Here is a 22,394-nt window from a genome sequence, read left to right as displayed (position 1 = left end):
GGATCCTCTGGTATGCGCCCTGCCCGTTACACAGTCTGCCCATAGGGGTGAATGGTCAGATTTTTCGTTCCTGGTTGTTTTATCCGAAGAAAATTGGGTCCCTTGTCTGCCAGCGAGAGGATGAAATCTATCTGGAAATTACTATTGTGTGCCCCTGAGTAGAATGCGTATTGCCTCGTTGTTGGGTGGTGTGTTCGCCATACATTGATCAATCCCAGTGTCATTAAAAAGTCTGATCGGTGTGAGGAACGTTGTGGCGAGTGTCTAGTGGAGTTAGTCTAGTGTGTCGCACAGTGTCTCGTTGAAGTCTCCCCCAAGCAACCTAAGTTTACTCCACTCTGGCAACATCATACTATGAAGTGCTGGTGGTACATATACCAAAAAGAATAACTGATGGACAGAATGCAGAACATGTCTCTGTAACCCAGTACAGAGATCTGGGCCTAAATCCATTGTTTTTTTTGCTCCCCATGCCATTCCAGTTTGAACCCAGCCATATACAAATCAGTCTGGACTCTGCGCACAATGGGAACAGTCCCGCCCGAACTGCCAGGCCAGGTCCTCCCTGGACTGGAAACAAGCATCCTAGGACCGGTTTCGGGGTTTACCCCTCATCACCCTGGATAGCTTGACTCCAGTGGCATGGAGAGTATGGGACCCATGTTTGGGCTTACCCGTCCCACTTGGGGTGACAAATGAAAAAAGAACAATTGATGGACAGAATGCGGAACAATGTCATACATTCACCCCAGTACAGAGATCTGGGCCTAAATCCATCATTTTATTTTCCATATACTACTATCATATTGACTGGCTTCCCTTCCCACATTCCAGTCAGTGCCGTAAATTGGCCTTGTATGTCAGTCCAGGCCTGGATCACTGTATATGGAACTTTTTCCTAAGTAGTATTCCTAATCCTCGTGATCCCGAGGTCAATCCAGCATGTGATATCAATCTATACCCCCACCTATCCAGGGCTTTGCAGGAGTTGCCAACCAGGTGTGTTTCCTGCAATAGGACCACATCGGGTGAGTGGCGTTTATATATTGTAGCACTATACTACGTTTTTTGTTCCCCAGGCCATTCACGTTCAATAAGAGTAGTCTGAGTGCTGGAATGGCCTGTGTTTCAGTCATAACTTAGTGATGGGTTACACGGAGTCTCCTCTTTTTCTCCTGTGTAAAGACGTGGGGACTAAGGGGGCACAGTCAGGATTTCCAGTGCGTCGCTTTGCCATTGATCTATGTGTAGTGTATAGCTCTGCCTGCTGCAATAGCTGTTGTGAAAGGGTGAGCCCTGGAGTGGACACCCTAATCCTCCTAACCTTATGACTAAACTAAGAAGAACCCCTACCCCCACCCTGCATGACAGACTTTTAACTGGCACCATCCCCAACTCTGCAGAGCACCTGTCTCCCCCACCACCCAGTTTTCAGAAGACTATGGCTGGTCTTCCTACCCCCAAAGTCAATAATATAAGTAATACCTGTAGGAAGCTGGCTCTGTATATACTGTACCAAAGTGATTTATAGTCAGACCCTCCAGGATTTCGCGATTTACAAAAAAATCGCAAAATCTGCAGTTTTGTAAAAATTTCGTAATTTGACAAGGCTCACAAAGTGAAAACTGATATTTTCACCTCTCAATTCCCAACTTTTGGGAGACGAGGTTGGTGCTTACACTTCTACTCCTGTCCGCATAACTCAGCTGGAAGGTTAGTGACATCTACTAGTTTTCATTTTCTTGTATATTCTCAACAAGTCCTAATCTAGTCCAGCTAGTATTCCTCTAGTCACAGCCAGGTGTTTTATGACTTCATTTTTCAGTTTTTCAGCCATTCCCGAAGGTTGTGCTTAGTCTGTAGTAGTAGGCCCCGGTCGCTCATTGTTCCTCCTCCTGCACAGCATCAACAGTTTGGAGCTCCATCTTCTATGTCTAGGTTGATGTGCTTTGCTGATTTTCTCGCTCGATCTTCTGTATTTGAGGTCAAACTACAGTTCCCCTTTCGTCGCCATCCATCCAGCCACTCCCATACTTTGTCAGGATGAGTGAAGAATCAAGCCTTCCCCTCCGATTCCACTCGCAGTTTGGCCAGAAAAAGCATTGAGTATTTCTCCTCCCTGTCCCACAACACCTTTTTGACTTCCATGAAGCTTCCTCTTTGTCTCTGTGCTATTGAGCTATTTTCGTATTTAACCGATGGGGCACTTCGGGCTGTTTGCAGCATAGCGTCTGTCTCGGAAATTGAAAATACGGGCCAGGATAGGTCAGGGCGGGGCTCCAGGCTTTGGTCTGCCACCGGGGACTCGGTGAGCACTTGGTACAGAAAAATATTTAGAGAGTCCCCGTGGTTTCAGGTGTTTTAAGGGTCAAGTCCTCCACAAAGAGATCTGTTGCGGGCCCTCCCTATGATTCTAACATTATTGCGGCGGGACCTTCCCTCATAATAATCGAGTTGGGCTTCAAAGAGCTTATTTGCTTTCTGGAGTTCCGTTACCTGCTTCTCAGGGGCGAGTGTCTGATTGTAGACTTGCCGTCTTCTCCTCCATTTCTGTAACTCTCACCCCCATTTTCTGAAGGTCAGCCCATAAGAGGGACAACTCTTTTAAATCTTGTTAACTTGTCACATTTGCTTGCTTTCAGAGTCAGAGGTCAAGTGCATTTCAGTTAGGTCAAGGAGATTTTGCAGGTTACTAGACCTGCAGGTTTAGTGCAATTTTCATGATTTTTAGAGTCCTGGAGGTGCGTACTCCGTTGACTGCAGCAAATACATCGCGTAGTGTAGGGTCTTCTTTGTCTATTGCTTTTTGTGTAAGTGATTCTGTCAGGTCTTGGAAGCAGCTCTCCACCGTATCTTGATTATTGTGCAAAGAAAATGTGCCTAGTTTGGGTTGCAGAGAGTTGCGAGCCCCCTTCCCTCCCATCATGGCGTTCAGTAGGTTAGATGGTGTACAAGTGGATCTTTGAGGTGATCTGTGTGTCAAGGTACTCATCGACGCCTGCCTACGGCTGTTAAAAGCTCCTACCGGCCTGTCGGCTTTCCTACAGTAACAGTCGTCCTCCGACTTAGTGTCAGTATCACACAGGCTCCACTCTGTTAATTGTTGTTGTGCGGAACACTCCAATGTCTACCCCTCCACACAAACGGACCCTGTGAGTGTGCTGGCTGGACTTTCCCCTGGCACTGTGGTGCTGTGGCGTCCCACTTCTGCCTTTCGTGGTGGATCGCTGTGGTTTCTTTGGTCAAGCCTGGAGCAGTGCAGCCCTGTCTGAATTTCAAGGGCATTGGGTTTGCGCTAGTCTTGGTGAGCTGTGGTCTACGTTGGCGAGTCAGACGAGTTGCATCGCATAGATTAGCGTTCCCAGTCAGTGCTCTCAACTAGTGTCCCTCTGAGGACCCAGGCACAGAGTACGATCCCTTCAAAATCGGTTATTTAGGTGATAGGTGTAGGGTTGCATCTCTGCGATCGTATGGTTACACCGCCCATGCATGTTCAGCACTCAGAAGCGAATTGTTATATTTTCCCCTTTGATCTCAGTTCTCACTCGATCATTAACCTGGTGTTGCCAGAGCCACAAATATTGTGGCACAGTCTCTGTTGTTTCGACGTCTTGATGGTGCCTGTTCCGTGGCCGCTAAGCAATCGCGGCCAGAGCGGGCCTGGGGAAGCAGGCAACAGGAGTAAGGTGCAGGCCTCCGCCGCAGCACATGCAGGGGCCTGCTCGGTCTCACCCCCACGGTTATTGGCCCCGGGTGAGTCAGATAGAGGGGTGTATCAATATTTCCCTTGCCAATTCCGTTGCCCCGGATTCCGTGTCTCTCACTCAGACATCCACGGGGCCTACACCGGCCCGCTCCAGCTCTCTGCGGCAGCCGCTTCCAGGCACAGTTGGCGCTGCCGCAGAGGCTCCACCGCCTCTACAGTACTGCGTCCACTCTATTTCGTAGCCCTGTTTTCTTCAGCGGGTGATAGGAGTCTTGGGCCATCTCCATAATGCGAGTTGTTCTTCCGGCCTGTAAAGTATAGCAACAACAGATGGTCAAAGTGTCGAGGCCCGCTGACGTGCGCTCCCGACCACCTCTCCTAGGTAGACTGCACCATCCCCGCCGGCTGTTCTGGTCCCACCATCTTGCTGGGTGTCTCCAGTGGTTGTCGTGCACTGCTTACGACTCGTTTGGTACCACTAAACTGGATTTATGGATTGATGGTAAGGGATTTTAGCAGTTGACTGCCCAAGGGAAGGTCCCTTAGCGTGCAGCCATCTTCTTCTCCGGGTGGCCACGCCCCCCATACTGTACTCTATTCGATGCACTTGCACTCTCTAACAAATCAGTCTGAGGATACCAACTTAATTTTTAGCCTCCAATTTCAAATTCATTCAAATTTACAGAATGATTACAAATGTTTAATTTTATATTTTGGTTCATTATTTATGTACAATTTATCTGTTAACATTATTGAATTTTCTAAGCTGTTGGGGACCCCCTGAGGACCTGTGGTCCTGGGACACCCAATGCACAAGCCCCAAGCGCGGAACACCTTCACCGTCACCTTCTCCAAGAAGAGGTACACAGGTTCCTGTTCGAGGGGATTCTCGAACCAGTGTCCTTGAAACACCAAGGCAGAGGTGTTTACTCCCTGTCCTGTTTAAGGCCCTAAAATGATGGCTCACTTAGACGAATCCTTTTTCCCCTAAGAAAATGATTGGCGGTTCAAGAGAGTGGGCAGGTAGCATTGTCTAGCACACACTCAGACTGCCATCTCCTTTCTCCATTGGTTGGGTTTCTCATTAACCATCACCAAATCCCTCCACCGGCCCTATGAATTCAGCCTTTCCTAGGGGCATTTCTCAGTGCTGTCACAGGTGAGGCTTATCCCAATGCTCAAAGCGTGCAAGTTTCCCAGCAGCTTCTGTCTCTTTTTTAGCCAAATCGTTGGCTTTAAGTGAGAACAGTAATGTCATTCGGGATGATGGCCTCCAGCTTTGCCAAACTGCACACATGTCCGTTGAAGGAAGGCCTTTTAGGGCAATGGTCACAAGCAAAGTGTCATCTACAGGCTGTAATGTTGTTAAGGGCCATTACTCATCGCTCTCTGCTCTGGTGGAAAAGCAACAATCTGTTGCAGGGAAGTTTAAGAAAGTGCCCTCTTTTTGCATGGTTGCCCCTACTTTTTGCCAAACTCCTGATGTACTTTGACAGAGTATGCCCAGGATTCATGCCAAACAGATACCCAGGGCCTATGTTCTTTCCCTAAACTGCATTGAGACAAAACCCAATTGGCACTCTTTGGCCACATGTCCGTCCCTTGTAAATGGTACCACAGGTACCCAGGGCACTGTGGCCAGGTAAGGCCTCTAAGGGCTGCAGCACTTATTGTGCCACCCTTAGAGGCCCTGTACCTTTACACACACACACACTGCCATTGCAAACTGCATGTTGTGGTGCAGAACAAAGTGAAGACTTAGCATGGCACACATCTCTGTGTGCCATGCCTACAATGCACTGCCCTGGCATAAGTCAGCCATCCCTCTAGCTGGGTGCGCTATTCCAGTGGTGAGGGTACAGGTGCATAAGCCCTGTACCCTCTACAGTGTCTAAGCCAATTCCTAGACATTGTAAGTGCAGTAATGCCATTAAGAGTATATGGTGCTGGGAGTTTGTCATTATGAACTCCACAGTATCATAATGGCTTTACTGAAAACTTAAAAGTTTGGCATCAAACTTCTCAGCACATTAAACCCACACTGATGCCAGTGTGGGATTTAAATGCACTCAGAGGGCATCTTACAGATGCCCCCTGAAAAATGACCTAGCTTTAAGGTCCTGGCTGAGTAGCTGCTCGCCAGTTGCCACCACCAGACCTGTTTCTGGTCCCCTGGGTCGAGAGCCTGCTGCCCTTGGGGGGTCCGAAACAATGCATGTCCTGGGATGAGGTGCCAAGCCTCCTCCCCCACGATGGGCAGGGTCCACGAAGCGGTAGCTTCAAAGGCTTGCTGCCTTTGTGAGCTACCCCAGCCCTTTGCTGCTTCCAGCAACTGGCTCCCACTGGTTCTGACCCCCACTTTGGGTGAGAGAATCAGCAGGAAAACCAAGTGAGGAAGGGAGGTGTGCCCACCTTTACCAACCCCACCCCTCAGGTGGGGGAGGCGAAGTGAAGCACAACTCTCAGTCCTCGCCATCTTGCTGATGAGGGACCCAGCCAACCACAGAGAGGCATATGCCCTCCTCCCACTGGAGGGTGGCATAATAGGGGGTGTTACTACCCCAAGGAAAGGGCCCATTAGTCTCAACCTTTACTTACCTGTAACGCCCTTACATCTAGTATTTAGGAGCAACCCCGAACCTTGCCTCCTCAGACGAGACCTGACCAGAAGAAGAGAAGGACCGAAGAAGCTGTGCTGAAACTAGGAAGAGGAGGACGCCCACTGACTTGGCTCCAGCCCTACCGGCCTGTCTGCACCTTGAATCTGCTCCAGCGAAATCCTGGTGTGTCCTGCAGCCAGCAGCCTCAAGAACCCGAAGAACCTGCCCTGCCTTCCAAACTCAAGTCTACCGTGAGCACCGGATTTGCTCACCCACAGACTCTCTGGCCAAAACTGCGAGTCTGCACCATTCTGCACCCCATACTCATGACCCGAGTTAGAGTGGCCTAACACCACGAGGAGGTCTCCCTGGCGATCCGGACCTGAGATCTCGTGATCTCTGACCTGCCTCGAATCACCAAGCGAAGCTTGCAGCCCCTTTCTGGAAGATCCCCCCCGACTGGAGCTGGTAAGAAAACCTGACGCTTAAATACACCCCTGCACCCGATGTCCCATGGCCTAGAGTGGCCCAACCGATGGTGTCTCTGCATCCCCAAGCATCACAACTTACCTCTCCAACCAGTGGTCACCTCCAGAAGATGTCCGGCCCGAGCCTGCAGTCTTTGTTGCACCCAGAGAATTCTCTTTGAAATGAACAGGGCACCCCGAGCTTGCAGTCTTTGTTGCAACCTGAGAATCCTTATTGAAATTGGCACCCGATGCCAAAACAGCACCCTGCACCCAGCTGCCCCAGCGCCGCTGTAGGTGTACTTTGGTTGCTAACTAGGATCCCCCTTTGCCCTTAGCCTAACACCTGGAGCTTTGCTCCCACAACCTTGTGGCCTGCTCATGAGCAGCCACAAACCAGAGGCCCCCGATCCCCCAATGGATAACATTGGGCCTCAGCACTCTAACCCGGCTGCCTTAGTGCTGCTGAGGGTGCTTTAAAAGTGCATCCGCGAACCTGGTTCTAACCCCAGAATATCAACTCCCACAAACTTGTACTTGCCTGTAAACTGATAACTCAATTTCCTCCCATAGGATTGCATTGACTGTTTTCCTTGAAAAAACATTTAAGTGTGGAGTTGGTTTATATGAAACACTGAAACTGCATATGCACAAAAACTGACTTACTTACCTTTTCTCCAGGAAATGTCCCAGTGTGATATCCAGGCATGTCACACTGAGTGGAAAAAAGTAACTTTAAAAATTATCTAAAAAGTAACATACAAAGTAATCTGTAAAGCAACTGAAAAGTCGAAATATTGACTTACCTGTAATGCAACCAACTGCATTTAAACCTGCATTCAACTGTAAAACATTGCAAAAGATTTTGCAAAGTATTATTTCACTTACCTGCACCAGACTTGGCTTGGTTCTAGAAATAAAAGATTTTTTTTTTATACAAACAAATTTGTCTAAGTTCAGTCTTAGAGTGTGTGACATCATTTTCTGCCTGTGTGTGTACAACAAATGCTCTGATAAAGCCTTACTGCTTGCCCACACTACTACAAATACAGGGTTAGGTGCTATCTACTTTTACCCCTGCCTACCTTTGGGGTTCCACTAGACTGGTTCCACTAGACTCTGTGCACACTTTACCTCATTTTGGTATAGTATATACAGAGCCAGCTCCCTACAGGAAGGCCCTTTACAGACTCAATTTCACAAGTGATCATCACCACCGATGTGTCATCCTCAGGTTAGCAGGCACATCTTCACAGCATGGTAGTGCTGGTTGTCTGGTCAACTCAACAACAGGAGTTTCACATCCGCTACCTCAAGCTTCTTGCCATTCACCTTGCCCTCAGACCCCATCTTTCAAAACGTTCAAGGCACGGTGGTATTAATAAAACAAGCATTTGCAATGCAATGGGTCTCGCAGTTACACGAGTTTAAGCTATTGGCATTGTAAATGATAATGCCTTTTATTTATGTTTTTAAAACGAAAACAAAAATAAAAGGCCTTGTTATTTGCAATGTCACTAGCTCAAACTTGTGTAAATGCGAGACCTATTGCATTGCAAATGCTTGTTTAATTTAAGGCACTGTCTTCGGCATCATTTTGCTGTCTGGGTGATGTGCGGCAATAGCCATCAGAAACATTATCTGGGCTATACCCCAAAAACTCCCAATAAGTTCCAGATACTGGGGTAACTGCTTCTGGAAACACCAACCCCTGGACCAGCATTTCTAGGACAGTCACAAAGTTTAATATCAGAGCTTCGTATCTGGGGTCTAGCTACTGCAACCTTGGTTTAAAAAATTAAATCGATGCTCAATTTCACAGGCAGACACAGAATTTGTAAAAAGGAAAGCCCCTACAATTAACCAAGCACACGCGTTAAACGCCAACCAACGGCACTTTATGCCTTGAAAAGCCCATTAAATACTTTCTTAATGATGAACAGCAATACGTTTTAGTTTGATTCTTCAATAACAAGCAGTGTCAAACCCTGGTATCAGAAATGCCGTCTTCATCCTCGTCGCTAGAGAAATCAGTTGCCCTTGCTCCAGAGGGACATATTTCATGTACATTTGCAAATAGAAGTCTTTCTTTTGAACACCTCCTGGAAAGGGGCACATGGTGCGCAATTAACTGATCCCTTAATTTCTCTTTGGTGAAGTGTGCAGGGTCTCCCATGTACATGGGCATAACTGCAATATAGCGAAGATGCACCGAGACCGGTATTGGACTCTAGCACCGCTCCGTGAAAGCTCTACACCTGCAAAGGGCGAACAGCTGCGTGTGCTATGTATTCCTTCCAAAGTCGAGGCTGTGAAGTTCAAAGCTGGACACATGTATCGAGTAAGCGAGCAGGAAGACATTTAACGGACTGCCGTTAAGCATTACAGTGAGACAAAGAGTTGTTATTTGGGATACCTGTACTAGAAATATCAAAAATGTTTACCACAAGTTAAACAGTCCCAATTTATCATAAAAATCATAGGATCTCCGTAACCTAGAAAGTATATACAATCTTTCGTGTTTACATTTCTTAAATCGGTGCGAGATCGGGGAACTGATCCAAATGCGTTTGGATCTAGAGAGGAGGGAGCACGAGGCTCGGGGATCAGGTAAACACTGCCAATGTGACACTTCAGGGTAACTCCAAGGGCGCAGCTACCATTGGCGCAGCAGGTGCAGTGCCACCGGTGCACTGGAAACCCTGATTAATGCTGCAATTTTTCTACCCCTTCAGCAGTCAAAGGGGACACTTTCCTTCCTTGCAGGGCCCAGGACATCTTTGCGACGCTACTGGTAACCTCTGGCATTTATTAACACGAAACGTGGAATGCACCGGCGGTAACTCGCTAAACACCGCTGCATGCTCGTAGAGACGTACGGATGAAGGATCATCTAAAGTAAACAAACCTTTGGCATCCTCCGTTATGGCTGCAGGGGCTCTAGGGATCCTGGAGCTACCTATGTCCAGGAAACACACCGGGCGCTGTCACAAAAGGGAAAGTGGTCACGCCAAACTGCTGACAATAGGCGAAGGAGCGCCATTGCTTAAGTTAAAGCGCAGCATTTTGCCACTGTTCAGAAAAAGTACGTCATTTTAAAAGTTGATGTATGCAGCACCGTGTGGCGTATTGAAAAAAAATAATTTTAATTAACATTAGCACTACATTGCGGTGCTTAAAAAAAAAAAAAGCATTAATGTGGCAGGGACGGCTAACGAAAAGCAGGTGTTGGTCAAATAAAGGAGAAAAAGTAGGTCGCACACCGCTCGTCACACCAGCAAGTTGCCCCAAAGGACTGTGGGAAATGTAGTGGCGACGGCGGGTACGCCTATGCCACAAAATGTCAATAGAACAGTATGTGTATGCGTTAGCCAAATAAAGGCACCAGCTAGATAAAAAACAAGGGACGGTCTGCTAGGAAAGTGAAAGCGCGCCATGCGCGTTGTGCGTGCCTGCAGTGGGAAAAACGCTTTAAAGAAAGTAGAGCTCACAGACTAACTTTGGAAACATGATCTGTCACTACACGCCGCCTTTAGATAAGAAATACCCTCACGAAAGCCGTCAAGCAAACGATCCAGTCCGGATGGGCCGTCCCAAAAGGAGACAGGGCGGTAACAAAGAAGCCTCACTTTCAATCGGAGGCCACCGTTTACCATAAACAATGATGCAAGCCAATGAAAATAATGGGCGGGGCTTCAAGTCCCTTTCTGAAATCTCCTCTTCCACAATATGTCTTACAGAGCGAGCAGCACATGCCCTAGGCGAGACCTAAACAGATAAGACCACCATGTATTACTTACAGAAACAGGGTAGGACAGACTCGCCATTCATTTCAGTACTGGGTCAGAATATTTGGCTTTGAGCGATTCACCATCAGAAACACCTCCTAGCCAAGTACCTCCTATAAGTGAACAAAGACCCAGCAGATCTGCACAGCAGGAAACATCGACAAGTCCATGAGTGGGAATTCTACTTAAGCCAAGCCAGAACCACCCCACCTACTCCTGCGACAGCCAAACGGTTCAGGAGGATGTTATGTGACACCGTATCAAAGGCTGCCGACAGGTCTAGTAGGATTAATACAGCTTTCTTACCCTGGTCCAGGGCCATCCGAAGGGTCTCTGCTGTAAACAGCAGGGCAGATTCGGTAGAGTGATTAGACCGAAACCCTGACTGATTAGGATGCAGAATATTATTTTCTTCCAAGAAGCTCGTGAGTTGGTAATTCACGAACTTCTCAGTCATTTTGGATAAGGCCGGGAGCAGGGAGATAGGCCGTAAGTTGGAGAGGGTGGTCGGATCAGCTAGTGCCTTTTTATGAAGAGGCTTAACAGCAGCAAGTTTCCAGTCATTTGGGACATCAGCTGTAGCTAGAGATGAATTAATGATCCCATTAATAATGGGATTCATTACTGTTTCTAAGGTCTGTAAGACTGAAGGGGGGCAGGAATCAAAAGGGGAGCCAGATTTACAGGCAAGAATGGCGTTAAGAGAATCTTCCAGAGGGACGTAAGAAAATGTTTCCAAAATGGTTGAACATTTCTTGCTCTCTATGTTTTCAGTGATTTCTAAAATGGACGATGTTGGGGGGAAGATCCTTACAATATCAAGAATTTTGTTCTCAGTGATCTGAAATTTCATTACAGAGTTCCTGAGATGGAGGGATTTCCTGCAGGAGGACTGAAGGATTGATAAAGTCCTTAACTATTTAAAAAATGTATTTTTCTTTTTTACCTTGAGCTGCCATGGAAATGGCCTGTAGGTAATAGGCTTTCTTAGCTGACTTTATGCTAGCATGATAGTTTCTTCTCGCTCGTTTATAGATGTCACGAGCAGAGGCTTCATATAACCTGCGCCATCTCCGTTCCAGTTTTTTTAACTCTGTCAGTTCTAATCTCAAGGCAGATGAGAACCAAGGGGCCCTCCTCTTTGTTGTTCTAATACTAGAACTTGAGGTCTGAGACCTAATAGGATCTAATCGATGACCTGCCTTAGTTAGCCAATCGCAGAAACCTTGATTGTCTACAGTTGTATTCCCTGTTGTCATTGGTGCACTAGATGTGAGAAATTCAATCACATCAGGTCTGCTGGGTAATTTCTTCCAATTCGGTTTACATATGGATTTGGAAGTGAATTTATTATTAGTATTAGATATCGTATTTTTGTGATTTTGTGAAATATGAAAAGGTATAAAGAAATGATCTATGCAAATAGACCTCTTCCCCACTCATAAAACCCAGAGCACATGCTAAACTGGTCAGGGATATTTACATATGCTTTTCCACCTCCTTCTAAACATGGTAAGGAAGCTAAGGCAAACATCCCTCACCTCATCCTAGTGGCTCCCATGTGGCCAGACAACCATGTTTCTAAATCCTCTTGTAATGCCTGTTATCCAGTATTGGGGTATCTTTCATATATTCACATGCCTGAATCATTCCCCGTAGTCAAGATGGGAGTCCCACGGTATAATAAACAAGCAGTATTCCAGAAATGCCATAGGCTACAATGGCCCTGAGCCATGCTAATATAGCCTATCTATGCCCTTTTTTTTTTTTAAAAGGACCAAAAGCTGAATTCAGCTAATCAGCTGTTAGCACCCTCTAGAACCTTCCCAGCAGTGGCAGTTTCCCTCAGATTTTCACTGCATGTTGTGTGTGAAGGGAGTCTCCCTGAGTTCTACTCCGTTTTCTCTAACCTTTCAGGCTTTTTCTTCAAAACGCTGTTCAGTATGTCTGATAAGATAGGACTCTTTAGCCCCTGCAAGACCTGTGGCAAGAAAAGGGTTCATGTTGATGATCCTAACAAGGACTGCATTTACTGCCTCCATCCAGCCCATTCGGTAAAACTGTGCAAAATCTGTCCTACTTTCTCTTCTAAGACCTTGAGAGACAGAAAAGGGAGGTTGCTTTTGTGGTTACAGTCCACTTAGCACCACAAATTGTAGGAGGAGGACAATGAGGGATCGTCTACACATCGTAAAAGATCCAGGTCTGAGGTGAAAGCCTCTGGAGAAGGCAGGAAACACCTTAATCCCTCTCCAGAAAGCAGGGTCTCAAGTAAGTAGAAGGTATCTAAAGTCTCTCCTCTGAACATCAACCTCTGTCTCTTCTACTCCTTTGAGGAAAGAAAAGAAGAGACACAGCGCGTCTTCATCTGATCCTGGTAATGGCAGGGTGGAGAAATCCCTGTCGACCACGACACCATAGACGACCGCCACTGGGTCTTCGATGACTGCAAGTTACACAATCACGTCGTCAGCCCCGTCGACATCAATCGCGGTGACGCCAATGGCTATTTCCGGACCCATACCATCAACGAAGTTATCGCCGATGCTGCCATCGTCGACTGCTGCTCTAAGATATTGTCGACGTCTTCATAGACAGCAAGTCTGTCTCTGACGTCGGCACCGTCGACTAGTAGTTTGTCAACTACGACACAGTCGACGACAACCCCGTCGACGAAAACCTCTTCGATTATTCTGTCGACGATGTTCCCGGCGACATTGATCCCGGCGACATTGATCCCGGCGACATTGATCCCGGCGACATTGATCCCGTCGACGATGACCCCATCGACGATGATTCTCTCATCGATGATTCTGCCGACAACAGGATTTTCAGCGGCTACTGCTAGAAGCACAGTGGACAACCCCGTCGGCGATGACCCCGTCGGCGATGACCCCGTCGACGTTGATCCCGTCGACGATGACCCCATCGACAATGATTCTGTCAACGACAGGATTTTCAGCGGCTTTTGCTAGAAGCCCATCGACGCCACCGTCGACTATGATTAAGGTGACGAAGTTTTTTCACCCGGATATGTCAGCCTATAGCAAAATCTCTCCATTACCTCCATTGCATCTGTTGGACCTTCACGAATCTGAAGAGGATGAAGAACATGATGGAATGTACGGAGCATCGCACAGTCCTTCGGAGTTGCAAGGAAAGTGCCAGGATTTTGATGATGAGTAGGAGGGCCAGCAATATTACCAGCCATACCTGGCACCGCCGTGCCATTATCATTACGAATATCAAGAACCTTGTCGTAGACAAATGGCTCATCTGCCTCCAACCTTGATTCAAGATCTGCAAACTATGCTAGCAGATTACAAGCAAAGATTTCAGCTCAAGAGGTTCCCAAAGAATTACCGGCACAAATACCTGAGAAGTCCAATTTACCAGTAACATCTAGAGTTCCACAGGAGGCTGATCCTGTTGACCATTCCTCTTCAGACGAAGAACGTGAAGAGGGGAGATCCCAGATCCAGCTGTTGATCCCTGGAAGGACTATATTATTCCCACTCCGTCACACCATCGAGCGGATTCCCCACCAGAAGATATAGGTGGTTTCCACAACTTAATGGAGAGAGCTTCTAATAGATTCTAGCTCCCCGTGGAAGTTAAGCATACAGACTGCTTCCTGTATGACTTTAAAGAGGAAGCCAGAAAGTCAATGTGCACAATCCCTATCATTGACTACATTTGGCAAGAGGGTTTAAAGATAACGTCAACCCCGGCAACAATACCACCAGTGCTAGCTCGCATTGAGAAAAAAATACAGAGCTCCAGAAAATTCTCCTTCTTTTTTGACTGAACATCCGAAACCAGATTCTGTAATTTCACAGGCAGCACAAAGGAGGTCTAAGAACCCGGCCACCCCGATCTCCACTCCTCCTGACAAGGAAAAGCGTAAGCTTGACTTTATTGGAAAGCGTTTCTCCATCATGGCTGCGACCACTATCAAAGCAGCCAACGATTTGGCTATCATCGGACGTTATGACAGACAGATGTAGTCTGTTAAGGCTTCTCTACTAGATCTTATTCCTGAGGACAGAAAGCCAGAAAGATCCTCATAGGAGAACAAGCAGCATCTGAAACATTCTATTGTGCTATGGACCATAGCCAACTTGGGTTTCCGTCAACTGGCAGGGGCGGCTGTGTTACGTCGACAGGGATGGTTAAAGGCAACCACATTTAGACCAGAGGTCCAAACGAGAGTTTTGGATATGGCATATGATGAAGAGGCCTTATTCGGCAAACACATATATGAAGCACCTCTTTCCATCAAAAAGGACACCGATACTGCCAAATCTTTAGGTTCCCTTCAATACAGAAAGATTCCTTTCAGAGGAGCTAAAGGACATGGTTTTTTCACTTACAGAGGGAACTACCAAGGAGCGCAACAATACCAACCCTACCAGACACAATATATGCAATCCTATCAACCTGCTGCCTACCTTCAACCAGCTACGGCCGGCTTCTCTCGCCAAGGGGGCCAAAAGAGAACATCGACCCAAAGCAGAGACAACGGAAGAAGACAATGATTTTACCAGGGTACCAGCTTCCCCTCATTTTCCCCTCCCGTGGGTGCGAAGATATTCAGTTTTCTCCAACATTGGGAGAGCATAACATCGGACCGTTGGGTATTATATTTGGTCGCCTTAGGTCACACACTGGAGTTCATACAAAAACCTCCAACTACACCAACCAGGGAAACCCCTCCCCCTCGTCTTCACTTATTGCAGAAGCAAACAAAGATCATGCTTGCGAAAGGAGCCATAGAGGAAGTTCCAACTCTGCAAAGAGGGCAAGGTTTCAATTCCCGTTTCTTTTTGATCATGAAAAAGACGGGGAATGGAGACCGATTTTGGATCTCAGAAGGTTACACAAATTCCTAAAGAAGCAAACTTTCAGGATGGTAACTTTGACTGAGATCTTACAACGTCTCAACAAAGGAGATTTCATGACTTCCTTCGATTTAGAAGACGCTTATTTTCACATCCCCATTCATCGGAAACATCAAATTCCTCCGATTCGCAGTGGCTGGTACCCACTACCAATTCAAGGTTCTCCCATTTGGTCTCGCAAGTCGGTGCCCCGGATATTTACAAAATGCCTGGCACCTGTGGCGGCAGCTTTACGTTCTCAAGGTCATCAAGTATTCCCATACTTGGACGACTGGCTGTTAAAGGCTTCCACTGCAAAACAAGCGTCCAGAACCACCAACGGTTGTTTACGACTGTTCAACAAACTAGGATTGACGGTCAACGTCAGAAAATCCTCTTTCATCCCAGTCAAACAGTACTTTTCGTGGGAGGCAGACTGGACACGGTTCAATGCAAAGCATTCTTGTCAGAGGAACGTCAAATCCGGTTATGTCTTTAGGCAAAGAGCATTTCGAGGAAATTTTCCATTTCAGTGAGAAAATACAAGTCTCTGCTAGAGATGTGCTTGTCAGCGATCGATCTGGTTCCTTAGGCCAGACTCAAAATGAGACCTCTTCAGGAGGAATTACACAAGGAATGGCTTCAAACAACAGGATCTTTCGAAGACATCATTCGCATTACCCCAACCATGAAGACCGCAATGAAATGGTGGCACCATATCCCGAACCTTTCAAAAGGATTGACTTTCTTACAGGAAATACCAGATTTCATCCTGACAACGGATGCTTCCATGGATGGCTGTGGAGGCCATTTGCAGGACCTTCAAATTCTAGGCAAATGGCCCAGTGCCCAAAAACAAAGCCATATCAACAGCCTGGAGTTAAAGGCCATATTCCTCTACTTAAAGGCTTTCCTCCCGAGGATAGCGGGTTCCTCTGTACTGGTCTGTACAGACAACACGACCAGTATGTTTTACATAAACAGGGAGGAACAAAGTCTTTAACACTTTCAACAGCAGCGCTGGAACTGTGGGATTGGGCAACAGAACAAGGAATCTCTCTCAAAGCTGAGCATGTTCCAGGTCTACACAACACGCTGGCAGATGCTCTCAGCAGAGCGACAGACAATTACCACGAATGGTAACTCGATCAAGTCCAGTTGAAGAGAGTGTTTACTCTATGGGGGAAACCAGCTCTGGACCCGTTTGCCACGAACACCAATTCTAAATGCAGATTCTATGCCAGCAGGTACCCCCTCCCGGGATCTCGGGGCTTTGCCCTTTCGATGCAATGGTCAGGGATGTATGCCTAAGCTTTCCCCCCCATCCCATTGGTTCCCAGAGTACTGACCAAAATGAAGCTCATGGGGTGTCGTCTTATTCTCATCGCACCCATGTGGCCCAGGCAGCATTGGTTTCTGGAACTTCTTTACCTCTCAGAAATGAGCCCTATTCGTCTGCAGCTGTCTTCCCCACTTCTGTCCAGGGACAACAGTCAAGTGCATCATCCGAATCCGGAATCTCTACATTTGCATGCCTGGCTCCTGAATTCATGGTATTCAAGGACATGATTATTTCTCAGGAGTGTAGAGACATTCTCTCAAAATCTAGAGCGGAAAGCACCAATAAGACGTACACGCTTACATGGAAAAGATTCTGTGTTTGGTGCTATCGAAATAATCTACATCCATTTCAGATATCCCCGCAACAGATTTTACCACATCTTCTCTCCTTGGCAAAATCAGGTTTAGCTTTCTCTTCGGTTCAAGTGCATCTAGCTTCCATCTCTCGCTATAGAAGAGCTTTGTGTGGACTTCTCTGTATGCATCAAGCCTTATCAAACAATTCATGAAAGGACTATTCTGTGTTTTTCACCCCAGTGGGGGCACCTCCCCCGGAATGGAACTTAAATGAGGTTCTAACACAGCTCATGAAAAGGCCATTTGAACCTATTCATAAAGTTGAGTTGAAATACCTCACATGGAAAGTCGCCCTTCTGCCAGGAGGGTGAGCGAGATCCAGGCTTTCACAATCAAGAAACCCTTCTTAATATTCAAGTACAATGCTGTGATTTTAAGGACTAATCCCACGTTTATCCCTAAAGTGCCTCCTCAGTTCCCCCTCAATGAGCCGGTTATACTCCGGTCTTACTTTCCGCAACCATCAACTCCTGCGAAGCAGGCGCTTCATACACTTGATGTCAAACGCTGCCTTATGTTTCATCTTAAAAGAACTAAGGACATTCGGTAAACTGATCAACTGCTTGTTGCTTATGGCCAAGGCAGAGAAGGGACTGCAATAACAAAAGCCACTATTGCAAGGTGGATTTCTGCTGTGATCCAATTCTGTCATATCAAGGCCAACAAGCCTTTGAAAAGAGTAGTAAACGCTCACTCTACCAGAGCGGTTGCAACTTAAACAGCCCTCTTAGAAGGGGTGAAGTTGGAAAAGATTTGAAGTGCTGCAACCTAGAGTACCACGCATACCTTCACGCAGCACTATTGTCTGGAGTCCGCACAAGATGCTGATGCAGCAGTGGGCCAGGCAGTACTTCCCAATCTTTTTCATTAAGATAAGCCTCTTTCTAGTCCTTGGAAAGAGACTTTTGTTTTCTTTATGATAGTTGCAAATATTAAGCTATATAGGTATAAGTCTATATATGGATATAGATGAAAATGTGCTTGTGTGTTTGTTTGTTTTACAAAGTTATTATCCAGTGCATGAAGACGCAGTCCACAACAAGGTCATGCATCTGAATTCTATATTGAGGCAAACTGACACTGATATCCAGATGATGAGTTGCCTAACGTGGTTCGGAGCTGCCTCGCTCCTTGATCACAGGCTGTTGGTGCACCTGCGTAGAAACAAAACACTCCTATTGCTTCAAATTCATTGCCCTCTAGTGGGCCTTTCTGATAAGTTCACATTATAAGTGCCGACTGTGACCTGTAGTGTCCTTTGTACAATTCTCGTCCTTCAGTGGGCTCTGCGCTGTGACACACTCATTGTAAATTCAAAATACCCTTCAGTGGGTTTCCGGGTAACCAGAGCCAGTTAATTTGATTAAGACCAGTTGTCCCGCATGACAGGTTTCGACAGTTCTGAACCTGTGCGGCCCCTTTTAAATTCACGGTGGTGCAGTCCTCCCGACCTGGACAAACCGGAAAACATTTTACAAAGTTATTATCCACTGCATGAAGAAGCACACCACAACGAGGTCATTCCACTGAATTCTTTATTTATGCAACCCAACACTGATATCCAGATGATGAGTTGCCTAACGTGTTTCGGGGCTGCCTCTCTCCTTGATCACAGGCTGTTGGTGCACCTGCGCAGAAACAAAACACTCCTATCTATTGCTTCAAATGTATTGCCCTCTAGTGGGCCTTTCTGGTAAGTTCACATTATAAGTGCCGACTGTGACCTGTAGTGTCCTTTGTACAATTCTCGCCGTTCAGCGGGCTCTGCGCCGTGACACACATTATAAATTCAAAATACCCACCAGTGGGTTTATGTCTGAGCAATTATAAACTGGTATCTTTGCTAATGGTGGCCAGAATAATTAAAGCGGAAATTACTACTCCAATAGAGGGGTGTTTTAAATATTTTTGCGGTCCTTTCCACTGTCTGATTGCATTTTTCTCTGGCCCTGGATGCTGTGTAGGTAGCATGTGGATTTGTATCTTCAAAGGCTAGGGATAATACAATGATTTTGCATCGCTCTCGTTGGCATGTTTCAACATTGGTGATGTTTCTATATGGATACTATCTGAGATGTGCTATACAATAAGCAGAGAAATTGATATATGTTTGCCTTCCCAAAACAAAGAGGGCTGTCAAAGACAGCCATGATTTATTTTTCAAGGTGTCAAGTGTTTATTTGACATGAATAGTAGTCACATTAGTAAAACATTAGACTTTGCATTAACAAAAGTGGATTGTAAATATTTTATATTTGTCATGGACAACTAAGAGATGGTATTCAATTTTCTGCGATTTCCTTTAAATGTAAATCATCAGTTCTCCTCATACAGGTCCCTAGGTGAGAGATGATGGACGCACCCTTCGTGAAATCGGTATTCAGTGCTCATAAGCAGGTGTTCAGTTGGTCAGCATAGTGTCCCGTGGAAAAAACAGCAGGCCTCCCACATCAACTAAAGCACAGAATTTGTACACTTTCTACAAACATGAGAAGTGTACTTTTTACTTGCCGCATCAGAGACACAGCTTTGAATATTATGGTTGCAAAAATGGTAAACCGGATTACAAGTGCTTTAACAGAGTATTTGGATACAGCTAGTGACAAAGGTTAATGTGAACAATTTGTATTCATATATTGTATATACAGGGGCGTTACAATCACCATGAACGAACGAAACCTTTCACAATATAAATTAATCCGTACTTGGTGATTTCATGTTAGTCCACCAAAGAGTAAGGATCACAGGTCATATGTTTAAAATAATGATAATTCATAATTTAAAACACCACAACAAAGGTGGGCTGAATTTACAATTGTGAACATCAGGTGCAATATCTGGATGTAAGAGGCTCCATCTTTCAGCAGGATTTCATACTTTAAACAACATTTTGCATTTCTTTATCTGGACCAGTCGGTAACCTGTAGTAGAGGCATTGGATGGAGTTGTTTCCATGCCACTCAATGTAAAGCAAAAATGTAAGCAGAACCCTGCACACTGATTCTCATAGCTCCTTACTGGCCAAGATTATATTGGTTCCCAGATATGATGCAACTGGCGCAGGTTTGGCCTGTTCTGCTGAAATTGTCTACAGACCTCTTATCCAAGCGCAGAGGTCAGATGCTTCATCCCAATCCACAATCGCTCAAACTAGCAGCCTGGATTCTGAGCATCATAAAGTGGACAGTTAAACATCCCGTAGGACTGCAAGGAAGTCTTAGCGCAAGCCTGGGCTCTGTCACCAAATAAAATATAAACTGCTACATGGAAAAGATTTTGTATCTGTGTAGTCCCAACAGATTCCATCCTCGTCAATTCCAAGCCCATCAAAACTACCATACCGTAGCAAAATCCGCCCTTAAACAAGCATCGATCAGAGTTCATCTGGCAACTATTTCCCGCTCCACATGTACACTAGATGAACCATCTATTTGGCCACACAGAATCGTAAAGAGTTTCTGAACGTTTATTCAGAAAGTTCTCACCGTCTGGAATGCTTTTAGCAACCTGGGAGTTAAACACAGGTAATTTGCAGCTAATGTCCCCTCCTTTTGAACCTATTCATAAAGTGATCTTGATGTTTCTCACTTGGAAAATGGCATTTCTTTTGGCAGTAACTTCAGTGAGACAAGTTAGTGAGATCCAGACTTTCACTGTCATGGAACCCTCAATATAGTTCTCAAAGAAAAAACATCTTTCTGAGAACCAGTCCCAAATCTATTCTAAAAATATCAGCCGAGTTTTATCCGAACGAACCAGTCATCCGAAAAACATTTTTTCAAAATCCCAATGACTCCAGCTGAAAAAACTCTTCATCCGCTGTTGCTAAAACACACCTGAAGTTCTGACAGAACTAAACATATACAAAAGTACAATCATCTGCCAGTAGCTTTCTAAGCACCACATAAAGATAACCCTGTAACAAAACATGGTATTTCAAGATGGTCGACTGCTGCCATACCTTTCTGTAACCCAAAAGCTGGAAGACCCTTGACATATACAGTAAAATCTCATTCCGCAAGAACCATGGGTACTTCATTAGCACTCTGTTCTGGAGTCCCACTACTAAACATTTGCCGAGCAGAGAAGCTTCACAAAGCATTACTGCCTCGAAGCATTTGTAAACCGAGATGCAGTGGGGGTGCTGGTGGTTCTTCATCTGTTCAAGCGTAGGTGAGCCTGTTTTCTTTCCCAATATCCTCATGTAATGTATATTATGTTTAAAAATGTTAAGACTGCTTGCTATTCTGATTCAAGCGTGCGAATATTAGAAAGATCCAATGCTGGAGTAAAAACGAGTTAATTGGCTGTAACTGTGATTCTTCAGCATTTATATCTGTACTAGATTCCCGAGTGACCCACCATCCTCCCCAAAAAGATGCTCACATCAGTCATTTTATCTATGGTTTGGCATTTCTACATCTTGTGCTACGAAATCTTAAGTGTGAACTCCTCTGGGAAGGGTGAGTCAAAAAGCACTTCCATCTCATTGGCTGAAGTTTGGGTGTTCTAAAATGAGGTGAATGTGCAGATAATTTGAGCACTGCCTATCGCTGTTATAGCTGTCAGTGCTTTATTCTGATTTTTCAAAGTTACCAAGAGACTCCCAATTCAACAATGGGGATAATCCAAGCATGTGAATGAATTTATGAAAGACACCAATTCTGCAGAACCACAGTTACAGTTAAGTAACTTGTTTTCTATCATCATATTTTTCTTGCATCACCATTGAGTGTATATCAATAGCTCAAAGCCTATTATTGTACTCCGTGTTCAACACCAGTGGTGTACTGGATTGTATGTTACTTCATGAGTCGATCTATAGAGAGGGAAGTAGTACCAACATTTATCGATGGTATACAAGAGCAGCAGTATACAAACCTGATTTTAATTTCTTAGTATTACTTTCGAGATGCAGAATGGATTGTTTCTGCCTACTGCATACCCAATATTTGGACTTTGGATAGTGAATGAATGAACGGGTGCTGGCTGAACCAAGAAGTATAGAGATATTAGATGGATATATTCCTAGTAGGTTAAATGCTCAGAGAGTTATATGTTAGGCATATTATTTTCATTAATATTTCTGATGAGTACCTATGCTAACTTTTGTTCATTACAAAGTAAAGAGGCTGACTGCCTTTGTGAGAGAAGTGGACATATCCTATATTTGTTACCGAGAAATCAAGGTGACCTTATATTTTTCAACAAGGCATTGATGATGCTGCTGGTTTTATCTGTGCTTTTAATATTTA

At 45.6% G+C, this 22,394-nt stretch overlaps 1 protein-coding gene across 4 annotated transcripts in view; it reads left to right on the top strand.

Annotated features, from left to right (window-relative positions):
* TASOR (transcription activation suppressor) overlaps window positions 1-22,394 on the top strand; it is a 1,129,919-nt gene that overhangs the window by 519,800 nt on the left and 587,725 nt on the right. The window lies entirely within an intron of this gene.

Source organism: Triturus cristatus, chromosome 9 (assembly GCF_964204655.1).
Source record: "Triturus cristatus chromosome 9, aTriCri1.1, whole genome shotgun sequence".
NCBI lineage: Eukaryota > Metazoa > Chordata > Amphibia > Caudata > Salamandridae > Triturus > Triturus cristatus.
This window is presented reverse-complemented; position numbering and strand designations above follow the sequence as displayed.